Genomic DNA, 15,727 nt, shown 5'->3' on the forward strand with positions numbered 1-15,727 from the left:
GTTATATTGTCACATTTCAGTCACATTTAATATAAATTAGGATTTAATAAATATTCAGTACCTGGTTTTAATCGAAGTCGCTGATTCTCTCATCAGTCCCGTCAGATTCTTCAGAGTCGGATTCTCGAAGGTACATATCTAATACTGTACGTTGCAGCACACTTTTATTAAAATCATCTAATTCAGATACTGTTTTTTCATGACGATGATGTTTTCCAGGAGAACGAAACGTGGCAGTTCCGCTCACATTAAAAGATTTGTTTCCTTCACTAACAATTCTTTGCACGGTTCGCAAACCTACACCACATGCTTCTGCAGTCGTCTCCTGCGCGTAGGCAACGTTGCGACCAGCACCATGATGCCCGGCAGAGTTCTGCTCGTTAATGTTTTTAAAATAATTATAAACCTTAAACACTATTACCCGCGCCTGCCTGTGGAGTACTTGTCTTTTTATAGTATCTCCTTCCATTTATCTTACACATACACAGTATATGTTAGTTTTACTTATTCGATGTTTTAAAACACTCACACGTGAACAAAGTAACTCGAGAAGCTCTTGTTACTGACAGTCGTAGTACAGTCTACTCTATGTGTTCTCAGTCAAATCTCTGTCCTGTCACTACACTCTTTCCTATCAGTCCACTCTCAGTCCAATCTATGCCATCTCACTTCACTCTTTGTACTCTTAGTCCACTGTATGTGCTCTCAGTCCAATCTATATGCTCAAATCTCTGTCCTGCCAATATATTCTCTTTCCTACCAGTCCACTCTCAGTCCACTCTATGTCATCTCCGTACACTCTTTGTACTCTCAGTCCACACTATGTTCTCTCAGTCCACTCTTTGCACTCTCAGTCCACTCTATGTGCTCTCAGTCCAATCTCTGTCCTGTCACTACACTCTTTCATACCAGTCCACTCTATGTCATCTCAGTCCACTCTTTGTACTCTCAGTCCACTCTATGTGCTCTCAGTCCAATCTCTGTCTTGTTTCTACACTCTCTTTCCTACCAGTCCAATCTCTGTAGTCTCAGTCCACTCTATGTCATCTCAGTCCACTCTCAGTCCATTCACTGTCCTCTCAGTCCACTCTATGTGCTCTGAGTCCAATCTTTATCCTTTTTCACACTCTCTGTTCTCTCAGTGTACTCTCTGTCCTCTCGGTCCAATCTCTGTCCTGTCACTACACTCTTTCATACCAGTCCACTCTATGTGCTCTGAGTCCAATCTTTATCCTGTTTGCACACTCTCTGTTCTCTCAGTCTACTCTCTGTCCTCTCAGTCCACTCTATGTGCTCTCAGTCCAATCTCTGTCCTGTTTCTACACTCTCTGTTCTCTCAGTCCAGTCTCTTTCCTGTCACTACACTCTCTTTCCTACCAATCCACTCTCAGTCCACACTATGTCATCTCAGTACACTCTTTGTACTCTCAGTCCACTCTTTGTCTTCTCAGTCCACTCTCTGTCCTCTCAGTCCACTTTCTGTCCCCTCAGTCCACTGTATGTGCTCAGTCCAATCTCTGTCCTGTGACTACACTGTCTGTCTTACCAGTCCACTCTCTGTCCTCTCAGTTCACTCTGTCATATCAGTCCACTCTGTCCTCTCAGTCCAATCTCTGTCAAGTGTCCTGTCACTACACTCTCTATCCTACCAGTTCAGTCTCTTTTCCTCTCAGTCTAATCTCTGTGCTGTAACTACACTCTCCGTCCTACTAGTCCATTGTCTGTCCTCTATGACCTCTGAGTGCACTCTATTTGTGCTCTCAGTGCATAACCTGTACTGTCATTGGGGCATTAGATATCCTAGTTTTACGATTATTTGCATATCTGTCGTACTCATACACGTTCCATGGATTTACATTTATACGAGGATCGAACCCGGGTAATAATTTGTTTGGTCAACAGTTTCTTTGCCGTACGGTTTTCCTGAGCTTGAAGCATCGTGTCAATGCGACTCTGGTGTTCTGTCTGTAAACTACGTCCACGATTTCATATATATATATATATATATATATATATATATATATATATATATATATATATATATATTTAAGGAAAATAATCAGCCCTCAATGAGGGTGACCATAAAGATCCAGAATAAAAGCACTACAGAATAATTTGGGTTTTCAAATACATGATAGCAGCTTTTCTCTCATAGCTAAGGAGTGTAGTGTTGGCTGCCATGCATACATGCTTAATTTGATTTACGTAGTAGCCTTGCGCGCGTCCGCCATGACACTTCGCCTAGGCAATATAATATTTGGATTTTATCGAAGTGTGTGTTTGACTTGACTGAGTTAATGTTTTTGTGAATTAATGGTTAGCTCTCTGGTTTGGTTTTGTGGTATAATCCAATTTTATGTTGCCAAGGCGAACTGTCATGGCGGACGCGCGCAAGGCTACTATGTAAATCAAATTGAGCATGTATGCATGGGAGCCAACACTACACTCCTTAGCAATGAGAGAAAAGCTGCAATCATGTATTTCAAAAGGTAATAAGTTGTAACTGTATTAAATCGTGGACGTAGTTTACAGACAGAACACCAGAGTCGCAATGACACTATGCTTTCAGCTCAAGATATCCGTACGGCAAAGAACGGTATAACAAACAAATTATTACCCGGGTTCGAACCCCGAATAAATGCAATTCCATAAAATATGTATGAGTATGACAGATATACAAATAGTCGCAAAACCAGAATATATAATCCCCAATGACAGGAAAGGTAATACACTGAGAGCACATAGAGTGGACTGAGAGGACAGAGAATGACCTGAGAGAACAGAGCGTAGACTGAGAGGACACAAAATGGACAAAGAATTCAGACACGGAAAAAAAATGAGTACAGAGAGTGTACTGGTGTGACTGTGAGTGGACTGAGAGGAAGCAGATGGGACTGAGAGGACAGAGAGTGGACTGAGTGCACATAGAGTGGACTGAGAGGACAGAGAGAGGACTCACAAGTCAGAGAGGAGACTGAGTGGGCAGATAATGGACTCAGAGGACAGAGAGTGGACTGAGAGGAAACAGATTGGACTGAGATGAGAGAGAGAGTGGACGGAGAAGATAGAGTAGACTGAGAGGACATAGAGTGGACTGAGAGGACACAGAGTAGCGTGAGAATTCAGAGAGTGAACTGGTTGGACTGTGAGCACACAGAGAAGAACCAGATTGAACTGAGAGGAGAGAGAGTGGGCTGAGAGCACAGAGAGCGGACTGAGAGCACATAGAGTGAACTGAAAGCACATAGAGTGGACTGCGAGGACAGAGAGTGGAATATGAGAACAGAGAGAGGACTGGTTGGACTGTGAGTGTACTCAGAGGTACCAGAAAGGACTGAGAGAAGAGAGAGTAGACTGAGACCACATAGAGTGGATTGAGTAGACAGGGAGTGTAGTCAATGGATATAGAGTGGACTGAGAGGACATAGAGTGGACTGAGAGTACATAGAGTGGACTGGGAGGACAGAGTGGACTGGGAGTACATAGAGTGGACTGAGAGCACATAGAGTGGACTGAGAGCACATAGAGTGGACTGAGAGGATATAGAGTGGACTGAGTGCACATAGATTGACTGAGAGAGCAGAGTGGAATGAGAGCACCTAGAGTGGACTGAGAGGACAGAGAGTGGACTGAGAGCACATACAGTGGACTGAGAGGACAGAGAGTGGGCTTAGAGCACATAGAGTGGACTGAGAAGACATATAGTGGACTGAGAGTACATAGAGTGGACTGAGATTACAGAGAGTGGACTGAGAGCACATGGAGTGGATTGAGAGGACAGAGAGTGGACTGAGATAACTTCGAATGGCCTCAGAGGACAGAGAGTCAACTAAAAGGACATAGAGTGACTAAGAGGACATAGAGTGGAGTGAGAGGACATAGAGTGGACTGAGAGCACATAGAGTGGACTGAGAGCACATAGAGTGGACTGAGAGCACATAGAGTGGACTGAGAGCACATAGAGTGGACTGAGAGCACATAGAGTGGACTGAGAGCACATAGAGTAGACTGAGAGTACATAGAGTGGACTGAGAGAACATAGAGTGGACTAAGAGAACATAGAGTGGACGAAGAGAACGTAGAGTGGACTGAGACCACATAGAGTGGACTGAGAGTACATAGAGTGGACTCAGAGGACAGAGAGTCGACTAAGAGCACATAGAGTGGACTGAGAGGACATAGAGTGAACTAAGAGCATATAGAGTGGACTAAGAGAACAAGGAGTGGACTGAGAGGAATGAGAGTGGACTAAGAGCACATAGAGTGGACTGAGAGGACAGAGAGTGGACCGAGAGCACATGGAGTGGATTGAGAGGACAGAGAGTAGACTGAGATCACATAGAATAGCCTCAGAGGACAGAGTCAACTAAGAGGACATAGAGTGACTAAGATGACATAGAGAGGGAGTGAGAGGACAGAGAGTGGACTGAGAGCACATAGAGTGGACTGAGAGCACATAGAGTAGACTGAGAGGATAGAGAGTGGACTGAGAGCACATAGTCACCTGAGAGCATATAGAGTGGACCGAGAGGACATAAAGTGGACTGAGAGCATATTGATTGGACTGAGAGTACATAGAGTGGACTGAGAGGACAGAGAGTGAACTGAGAGCACATAGAGTGGACTGAGAGGACATAGAGTGAACTGAGTGCACATAGAGTGGACTGAGAGCATACAGAGTGGACTGAGAGCACATAGAGTGGACTGAGAGGACAGAGAGTGAACTGAGAGCACATAGAGTGGACTGAGAGGACATAGAGTGAACTGAGTGCACATAGATTGGACTGAGAGGACTGAGAGCACATAGAGTGGACTCAGAGGACAGAGAGTTTCATTTGAAAACATTGAAGAATTAAAATAGAATATACAGTAACTTAGGTGATAAAACATTTCATTCTGAGTGAAATGAAATTTCATCCCAAGTGAAATTTGAAATGTTACATGAAATTGTACAGAGACATTATTATGACATGAGGCGAGAAAACAGTGGAGTACTGGCGGGCCACTCCCTGCATGGTCTGCAATACGCAGGCTGTTAGACGCTGTAGTCACAGGTTGTGTGACAAAGTCTTGATTTTTCAAGTGTACAAAGTTTAGTGATTATTGTGTATTTAGGTAATCCCTACCAACAAATTTTGTGCCATTAATGGACATCACATTACTGGGCCTTTTTTTTTTTTTTTTTTTTTTTTTTGAAGATACAATTAACAGTGAAAGGTATCTCCAGTTAATTTATCGACCCCTTCTTTGATGAACTTACATAAGCGGAATGATTGTCAGTCTATTTCCAACAAAATTCCATCACTGCTCACACAGCTGCCATGTCAATGAAGGAATTATGGCGTATTTTTGGTACGAGACTAATAGGCTAAGTAATTATTTGTGGGCTCCACGAATCCCAGATCTAACACCCTGTGATTTGTATTTATAGGGAAAAATAAAAGTTAGAGTTTATAGGTTAAATCTTCATTCTATAAGATGAACTAAAAGACTATATACGAGGATAAATCCAGGCTATCAATGATGTGGAACGAACTTCAGACTGTTATTCATTCGTTTATCAGTAGAAGTCAGTTGTGTGTGACGGCAAATGGGGGCCATTTTCAACAACGAATGTGAGCGTGGTAAGTCCAAATTATTGAACATTTATTGTTAGTACTTTTGGGAAAATTTTAGAACATGGATTGCACCCACCAAATTATGTCTTAAAATACTAAAAAGAGCAGATTTGTCTGCGTTTCTCGAATGCGCATCATTATATTTACGAAAAGGCACTTTTCAGTGCCAATAATTTATTTTGTATGCACAAGGTTGGAATTTTGAAGTAAGAGGGAAAGGGTGCAATCCATGTTCTGGAGTTTATCCGTACTTTTATGTATTGTAGAAGTGCCGGAGAAATGGTTACGAGCTCATCGGAAACCACGCTAGCAGTGGACCACGAGTCATCCACCGTTTTCTCGTCTTACATCATAATAATGTCTCTGAAAAATGCTTCAGTGCCACTCCACAGCATCATGTCTCAAGCATCATGACTAGGCATCAGCATTTGTGAGATTCACCTATCATGCATGATTCATATTTTAATTTTACATTTTGTTACGTAGGAAAATCTGAAAGTACAAATCGTAGGGGAAAATTTCAGTATACGGATTCCTCACTGACAATTATATCTTAGAATATTAGAAAAGGGAAGATTTGTCTCCATCATCATGCTTACGAAAAGGCACTTTTCAGTGCCAATCATCTCTGGTTTACCTATTTTAGAAGTAGCAGCTGGAGGTAAGAATGGTAACGGATGCTCACAGGTGTATGAGAAACCAACTGAACCTCCCTTATCTTCTTCTAATATTTCACTATTTAGGTTATGGCCGGGCACTAAATAATGTGGATAGTTTATAACAACTGCAACATTACATTTCTTCAACACTTCCGTCATGTTGATAATACAATTATTATAATGAAACAGAATAAAATGAAGTGTTCTTAAAGTAATTTCATACTCCTGGCTTAATCATTATTATAATTATAATGTTAACACACACGAGACGCACAGTAGTGCCTTCCCACTCTTCCCATGAACACATCCAGTGTTGACAACAATTGTCACCTAAAAATCGCCAAATAAAATGTCGCTAAATTAAATTTACAAGTATCTAAAGAAACGAGTAAGATTAATAATAAAAACGTATTGTAACTTTTAGAGAGATATAAACTATCCATATCCTTCTCTTCTACTGCAGCTGCTGACGTGGAAGACAAGGATTCATATAGGCCGGAACATGTCAACGGACCCGACTACTGGTTCAAGAAATAAATTATTAGTGCTCTACTTTCTTTGAACGAGATGACAGTATGAACATGGATAAATATACAGGGACATCATTTCATTTTTACTAACATTTTTAATATTAACCTCGCTATACCTTTAGAGAACCGGAAACACAGATTGCTATCCCCTTCCACGACTGTAGTTCGATGATACTGGCGTAAAACACAAACAAATCACTCTACTAGATATAGGAGGGAAGAAAAGTAGTTCATCCATTTACGTAAACTAGGAAATATCGCGATTTTGAGTTTGATAATTTTCATTAGGTTTTTGTTTAATCAAAATACAGTACAGTATTAACAATGAGTGTTTTTACTCACGAACTGAGCTGTCCATGTGGACGTATTCATTATGTAGTGTATATTATACTGTCTACAGCACATTAGCGTACAATATAGAGAATGAAGTTACATTGAAAAATAATCATAATATGGATATTTAAACACATTTTTGAAAATGGTGGCCGTTCATTTCGATACAGACTTCGGTTCTTTTGTACATATTATCGCACTATAGACTATTGCATTTAATTCCAATTGCCAGTTTCGTCCTTCGTACTAGTAACTCATGTTGAAATAATTCTGTACGTACTGTAAATTCAATCTTTACTTCTTCCCCATCCGAAAAGATAAAATTACTCAGACATGCTATCTACTGTCCGTCCAAGTGGTTATGTCGCAGGATCGTAGAAAGGGAGGAAGTCACGTGACAGTTAATTACTTATCGAGGCCCTTTTATTTAAGTTATTTTAAACAGTTGTATAATATTACGTAAACGTCTAATTCCTAACAGAAAGTACGACAGCCCTGCTTTTACAGAGGGGCGAACAGAAGCAGGTGGGGGGAAATCGGGATGCTACGTAGGCAAACGGACAGTAGGCCTACCTGTGCGAAAATATGATTCAATATTGAAAGCTCTTTCGTCACTGGAAAACGCGAACATATTTCTGGAACGTACTGTACTCACTAACTCAGTGCTATTTACTATATGCGGTCTTAGATCTGTGTGTAGAAGACAGTTGGAACTTCATCAGTAGAAGTGAAGTACACTCAAAAACTCAAGTACAATAAAAATTGAAGTAAAAATAAAATGATGTCCCTGTATAATAGGATGCGAAACTGCGGTCAGCACCATCTGGATTTGGGGGTTTGAAATAAGGTGATCAGCGCCCAATGTCGTAGGTAGTGAATATTAGAAATACGTGTTGGGTACATTACCCAGAGTTCTCTATTTATCCGTTCGAGATATTGCTGTACGGGAGAGTCGAAGGGCAGAGATGGCGGACTGAAACTTGCTAATAAGTGAACATAAAGTGATACGTGTGTGTATAAGCAGTGTATGTTAAACAGTGATGTTTATGGACGTTGTAAAAATAGTGTTGTTAAATTTATTGTAAAGTAGAATGTATTGTAAGTAGTTCTTGCAGACTTTTCCATTGTGCTGTACAATAAATACCCAAAGAATACAATCCCAATTATCTAACCTTTTGCTTTATTTTTTGTCTCTGTCTGGTTATATTTTAATCGGGTAGTGTAAAACACATCGTCTCTTTTGTCTTCCTGTTGGCTCCGGTAAGAATTTTCAGTAGAATATGCTGTGAGGAATAAAACTGTCTGTTGTATCATTCATTAATTCGAAGATAGATTCACCACTGTGTTGTTGTAAATATTGTTCGTAAAGGACGGTAGATTTAAATTTTATATATTACTGCATACTGCTTCGCGACCAATTGCAAAGTTTGTATATCACTTTCACGTACCTTAAGCTTCTCATCCAACCACGTATGAATTTCCACAGCAGATGGCTTTGGATCTTCTTTATTAAACACCACTTGTATTGTATTCGTACGGATTGGCTTGGTTAAGTTATTCATTATACTTAGTAGAGTAGACACTCACTGATGTAGCCAAACCGTAGAGACCAGCTGAGCTCCTCTCGAACGACCTTCCGCTACAGCTGCCAAGCAGCGACTGTGTGACCAGCTGTGACCCTAGTGCAGCCGTGGCGAAAATGTAATCGTGCGCCGAGCCACTGTGTAACCTGCAACGTGCATATCACCTACGGAGGCGGACACCAGAAGGGGAAGTGAAGCAACTGTCTGACTTATTAACGGATTTTCATTTTCCTTATGTCAAGCACTTAAATATAATTTTATATAGTATAAGGTTACGAACTAATGTTTAGTACGTGTAACGAAGAAAGAAATGAATAAGAAAACACAGGACACATTATCACAACCTAAAATTAACGATTTTCAGAATATCTCTGAGACAAAGTTTCAAAATCAAGAATTATGTTACTTACTGGCAGTAAGGTATTTGTCTGTCAGTCGTGATCTAAATTTGGTTTTTATTGTTTTCATTGTTGAAAATAATTTTTCACAAACGTAAGTTGCAGCGAACATTGCTTCAACGGAGCAAGCGAAAGAACGAAGCTTCGGATATTTATTTTTTGACAAAGATTTGAAAAGTTCAACATTTGCCAAGTCCTTACAATCATCTAACTTTCTTGTAACATCACATTGTAAGTAAATCTGTGAGTTTAAATTGAAGATCTAACCGCATTATTCGTACATCTGCTGAAAAAGGGTCGACGTACAGAGATGATGATGATTATGATGATGATGATAATAATAATAATAATAATAATAATAATAATAATAATAATAATAATAATAACACTTAACATTTTAATCTTTCATAAGTGACATGTACAGTAATATAATGCCGTTTTATGTTATACAACCGTTTCCTCGTAATACTTGTGAACAAATCATACATTTAATACTCTCATCATATTGGCAGCAAAAAAATGCGTCCTCCCATCCTACTTGAAACTTTCGTTTTTGTAGAGTACATGGTTTCGAGAGAGACACTGCGACGATACGCCACTCGCAGGTCAGAGAGAAATATGAATGGAAGGGAGTTTGACTCCAGTGAGTGAGAGGGTGGGGGTTAGGGGTGGTAGGAAGCAAGAGAAAAGCACAGCTATCATTGCAAGCCACAATGTGTCCCGAGTCGCATTTTCGCCACGGCTGTCCTAGTGGCACACACACACAAACCATGCATGCATCTCACAACTTAGTCCGGGCGGGCGCCTGCAACTTTACTGTCTTATGGGGGCTCTTGAACCTCAGGAGGAACAACTTTTACAACAGCGCAACATAATCTGCTTGACTCATTACCCAATTTTTTTTGCATTGCATTTATTGCATATGTCTTTTATGTATTTTAACACGATTCAATTGAGCATCGTTAAAATTTGGATTATAAAATAATGGAATGCTAAGCTAATATACTATTACTGCATACTAAATCAATACACTCTCGTTGTTCGTTAATTCTCAGAGATGAAAATGAATGTGCACATAAACATTATTTTAAGAAATACAAGAAACGAATATACAGAATAGCCTATAAAGTTTTCTGTGCATAAGAAGCTATTTTAATCTTACCTGTCCTCAATTCACTCAGAAGTTACTGTAATAACATTATAGCATTATGTCCATCTAGAAAAACTATACTTTCCAATGGCGAAATAATAATTACACAAATGGTTAATTAGCTTTCGATATAACTTCATACAAACACAGAAACATTCTCTGTAGCTATGTTTGATAGCTTGTTGTCCAAGGCCCCTTATAGACGAAGTCATTTGTTTTTATTTCATTACAGCCCCTTAAGGTGGCATTGTTATTTTAATTTTAAAACTCATTTATCTCATTAAATATCAGTCCTATCAAAATTTTGCACAGAATAAAACTTATCGAAAATTAGTTTTAAAGAAACTTTTGTTATGTAACATTTTTTATGAAAATTAATAATAAGAAAGATATTTCGATTTATTTAATTCAAGCCCCTTATAACCCCCCTTTTAAATAAAATATTTTGAATGCCATATAGCCTAAATTCTAAGTTATAACGAACTTAATTTATATTCCAAATTTCATATAAATCGGTTCAGCCATTATCGCTTGAAAAGGTAACAAACATCTAGACAGACAGACAGACATACAAACAAAAATTTCAAAAAAGCGATTTTCGGTTTCAGAGTGGTTAATTATATATGTTAGGATCAATTATTTTTGGAAAACCGAAAATTACTAGAAAAATTTCGGCTACAGATTTATTAGTATAGATTGTAAACCCACGGATACCTCGTAACGTATCGGAATAAAAATAATATCAATAAATTACAAATATTTAAAATTGTGAATACACGGATACCGCGTAACGTATCGGAATAATAACAATATCAATAAACACGAATACTTATAATTGTAAACACAGGGATACCTCGTAACTTATCGGAAAAATATGAAGTGAATAAACACGATTTAAATTTGTAAACACACCGATACTTCTTAACTCTTCGGAATAATATCAGTGTCAATAAACATGAATATTTAAATATCGTAACTCTTCGTAATAATATCAATGTCAATAAACACGACTATTTACATTTTTAAACACATCGATTCCTCGTAGCTTTCGGAATAATAACAATATAATAAACACGAATGTTCAAATTTGTAAACACACCAGTACCTAACTTAGTATCTTATCCGAATAATATCAATGTGAATAAACACGACTATTTAAATCTGTAAACATACTGATACCTCGTAAATTTCAGAATAAAAATAATGTCAATAAACACAACTTTTTAAATTTGTAAACACACCTAGACCTCGTATCTTTCGGAAGGAAATCAATGTTAATATACATGACTATTTAAATTTGTAAACACACTCGTAACTATCGGAACAATAATAATGTCAATAAGCACGACTATTTAAAAATTTGTACACACACCGATACCTCGTAACTTATCGGAATAACATCAATAAGGAATTCATGGATTAATATTAGTTTCTGCAAATAAACCCAAATTATAATTCCGCATTAATTAATACATTGAAAAGGTGCTACAATTTCAAAATATTATTTCACTTACAGATCTGTAAACAATTTCCAAATATACACTATCTCACTTTGCACTTAAAATTCCAAACACAACCAATCAACCGAAGAAAGCAGACGTTCGAATGACTACAAGTACAGGACACATGGTAACTTACATCACGAGTGCATGGATGAATATAATATATTTATCCATGACGTGTGGCTCGATCTAATTGGTGGCCCAATTCAGCCAATGGGAATGCACGCTACTTAAATTTTTATCTTCTGCTTACAAATTGTAGGAAGTATAGTATTACCCTGTCCCACGCCGTAGCGTCGCGGTCTAAGCATCCCGCCTAGGACTCGCGTTACGGAATGCGCGCTGGTTCGAGTCCTCATGGGGAAAGAAATTTTCTCATGAAATGTCGGCCAGTGTATGGGACCGGTGCCCACCCAGCATCGTGATGCACTTGGGGAGCTACAATAGGTAGCGAAATCCGGTTGCGAATACCAGCTATGACGGCTGGGGGGATCATCGTGCTAACCACACGATACCTCCATTCTGGTTGGATGATCGTCCATCTCTGCTTCGGCATGTGGGCGTGAGGCCAGCAGCCGGCTGGTCGGTCTAGGCCCTTCACGGGCTGTAGCGCCACGGATTATTATTATTATTATTATTATTATTATTATTATTATTATTATAGTATTACCCGAAAATAAAGATACATTTCTTGTAATTAAAGTCCCGAATTTTAGTCCTTCAATGCTGGAATAAAGATGAAAGTTAATGGACTATACATACTAGGTCAGAAGTCTTTCAGTACAGTGTTTACAACACTAGCACTTGCAGCAAAAATTTATCTCATTCAAACAACACTCCTTGTACAATCATGTCTTTTTTCCTTACTTACCATTGTTGTTTACATGCTTCGTAAGTTGACAATACACCATGTTCTCTGTTTGTTATACAGACAAAATAAATCACATTGTTGTTTTAATTATCGAATTATTATTTAATATTTATTTCTACATACAATACAAAATAAATATATATTACGGACGTAGCGCACACCTTTTTGAACAAGCTCGTGTTAGGGGATAGTTCCTATAAATAATTATTTTACAGGAAATGAAACATAACAAAGATTCAATAAAATTACAGGACCAGTACAATTTTACTATTACAAAACAGGGATAATTAGGAATGCCGTAAGTAGAAAAAAAATGGAGTTTTTATTTGGAAAAATTAAGTATAATATTACAATTTTATTCGTACTATTATTAAATGTTACAGAATCATTACGATTAATAGTTTTTAAGGTGAGGGTTTTATTTATTTATCGAGATGTTGAAGTAGAAGGAATGTGTTCTTTTAGACCAGTGATCGTTAGCACTCGCTGAAATGAGTAAAGGGTAAGCAGAACAACATGTTGCGCCCCGTCGTGCAGCAGAAAGAGGTAGAGAGCATACCCGCCAGCAGCTACGAATGCACTATAGTGCAGTGTCTTCTCCGCGGGTAAGAGACGCTAGCCCGAGGGTGCAGTGTGCTGATGACCGCTGTTTTAGATTTTTTCCACATTAGCTAGTGCAGCCGATCCTTCACGCTTCTTCAATCTCTTCATACACTAAAATCTCAACTAATTAAATTTTTCTGCTATAATCATTAAATGATTACAAAACTTCTAATTAAATTCATATATTGATCAATTTAATATAAATTTCATTACCAGGAAACACAATGACTGTTTACACAAACAAAATAACCTGCACACTGCCTTGGGAATGACGTTTAAAACATTTTTATAGGAGAAATTTTTTACTTATCAGAAAATTGATACATTATTCAAAATTAAAAACAAATTGTGCAAAAAATAATATGCAATACACATGCGTATAGTGCTTCGCCTCGTTCTTTCAAACTGTTTCCTCGATTCTGTTATAATGCACTTACCACACTTATATCGCAATACACTATTCCTTGGCCCCAAACATATATGTTACTATACTCGTAGTTTAGCTATGTTTATGTGATTAGCTGCAATTCCAGTTCAAAAATGTTGTTGAAAACTAGTATTAAATTAAGGTAAATTAACAGAGGAATTTAGAAGGCAATAATTTCCTTCTAAATAGGAAAATGCATTTCTCATTTTCCTGAATTAAACCTTACAGTTTGTTTTAGTCTCAAGAGAGTATTCTTATAAAGCCCTTACTGATCACCAGAACCCGGAAGTTACAGGGTGTTTAAAAAATACGGGGCATAATTTCAGGTATGTATTTCCCACATGTAGACAATCAAAATAGTTCATTACAACATGTGTCCGGAAATACTTCATGTCCGAGTTATGGCCTTCACAACATTGAAATTCACCGGAACGTTTTTCTTTCCGCAGGTCGTTGTCATTACAGAAGATGTTCAAAATGTCCACCTCCTGCTTGAATACAGACCTCACATCGATGTCTCATTGACCTGCGAACACGATCCCAAACTCCAGAAGTATTGCGTATGTCCTCAGAACATGCCACAATTCGATTCCGAAGGGATTCCAAATCAGGCACTGGAGACGAATAAACCAATGATTTTAAATGGCCCCACAAGTAGAAATCGAGAGGGTTCAAATCAGGTAAGCGTGGAGGCCAAGCAATTGGGCCACCTCTACCTATCCATCGATCAGGAAACCTTCGATCCAAGTACCGGCGATCCGTACGACTGAAGTGTGCAGGAGCGCCATCATGCAAGAAGTGAATGTGTTGACGATTGAGCAGTGGAGCGTCTTCTAAAACATGAGGTATGGTGTTTTCCAGGAAGTTTGTGTACGCCTGCCCCGTAAGTCTGTTTACAAGTACATGGGGTCCAACTAATCGATCACCAATGATACCGGCCCACATGTTGAGGGAGAACTGCACCTGGTGATGAGGTGGAACAGTTGCACGTGGGTTTTCATACGCCCATACATGCTGATTGTGGAAATTTGTTATGCCATCTCGTGTGAACTGTGCTTCATCTGTAAATAATACTAAGGCAGGAAAGTTCGGATTTACACCACACTGCTGCAAGAACCACTGACAGAACCTAACTCGTGCAGGGTAATCTGCTGGTGACAGGGCCTGTACACGTTGCAAATGATAAGGATACAATTGATACTCTTTCAACAGTCTCCAGACAGTCGTATGAGGAACATTGACTTGCAACGCTACCCTTCGTGTGCTGATAGAAGGAGTCATGTTCACAGCCTCCAGAATCTCCTCCTGTACTTCTGGAGTTGTAGATCTTGGTCGTCCCCTTCCCAAACCAGGAGAGTTAAATTTTCCATACTCGCACAGACGGTAATGGAGACGTACAAATATCTTCCGATCTGGACATTGTCGCTGTGGGTACCTCTCCTGGTACAAACGACGAGCCAGCGCAGCATTGCCGTCTGCCTTACCTTACATGAAGTGTGTCTCTGCCAGCTCTTGATTTGAATACATGTCGCACAGTCTAACGCCTACACAACACTGAATGTAACCTTCATCTCGGAATGAACTGTCAGAGTGCCCTCTTAATGTCTCCTTTGACGGCAACGACCTGCGGAAAGAAAAACGTTCCGGTGTTGTGTTCAATGTTGTGAAGGCCATAACTCGGAAATAAAGCATTTCCGGACACATGTTGTAATGATCTATTTTGATTGTCTACATGTGGGAAATACATACCTGAAATTATGCCCCGTATTTTTAAACACCCTGTATATATAATTTTCTTTTCACTGGGTCGATATAAGAAAGGTTTATATAAATTAAAATATGTTTTCATACACTTGGAGACGATAGGGAAAGATTTTAATTTGCATTTTTTGTCTATTTTAGCTTCCTCTGCCTAATGTAAGGTTTAATGCCTTATTTTACCTTTTTGCTTTGTTATGGTTTTGTTCCTTTATCCTATCATGATTGTTATATGTACTTTTATTATTGAAATTAAAAATCTTCATTGTGATCCTACAAATTGTTACTACATATT

This window comes from Periplaneta americana, chromosome 13 (genome assembly GCF_040183065.1).
Source record: "Periplaneta americana isolate PAMFEO1 chromosome 13, P.americana_PAMFEO1_priV1, whole genome shotgun sequence".
Taxonomy (NCBI): domain Eukaryota; kingdom Metazoa; phylum Arthropoda; class Insecta; order Blattodea; family Blattidae; genus Periplaneta; species Periplaneta americana.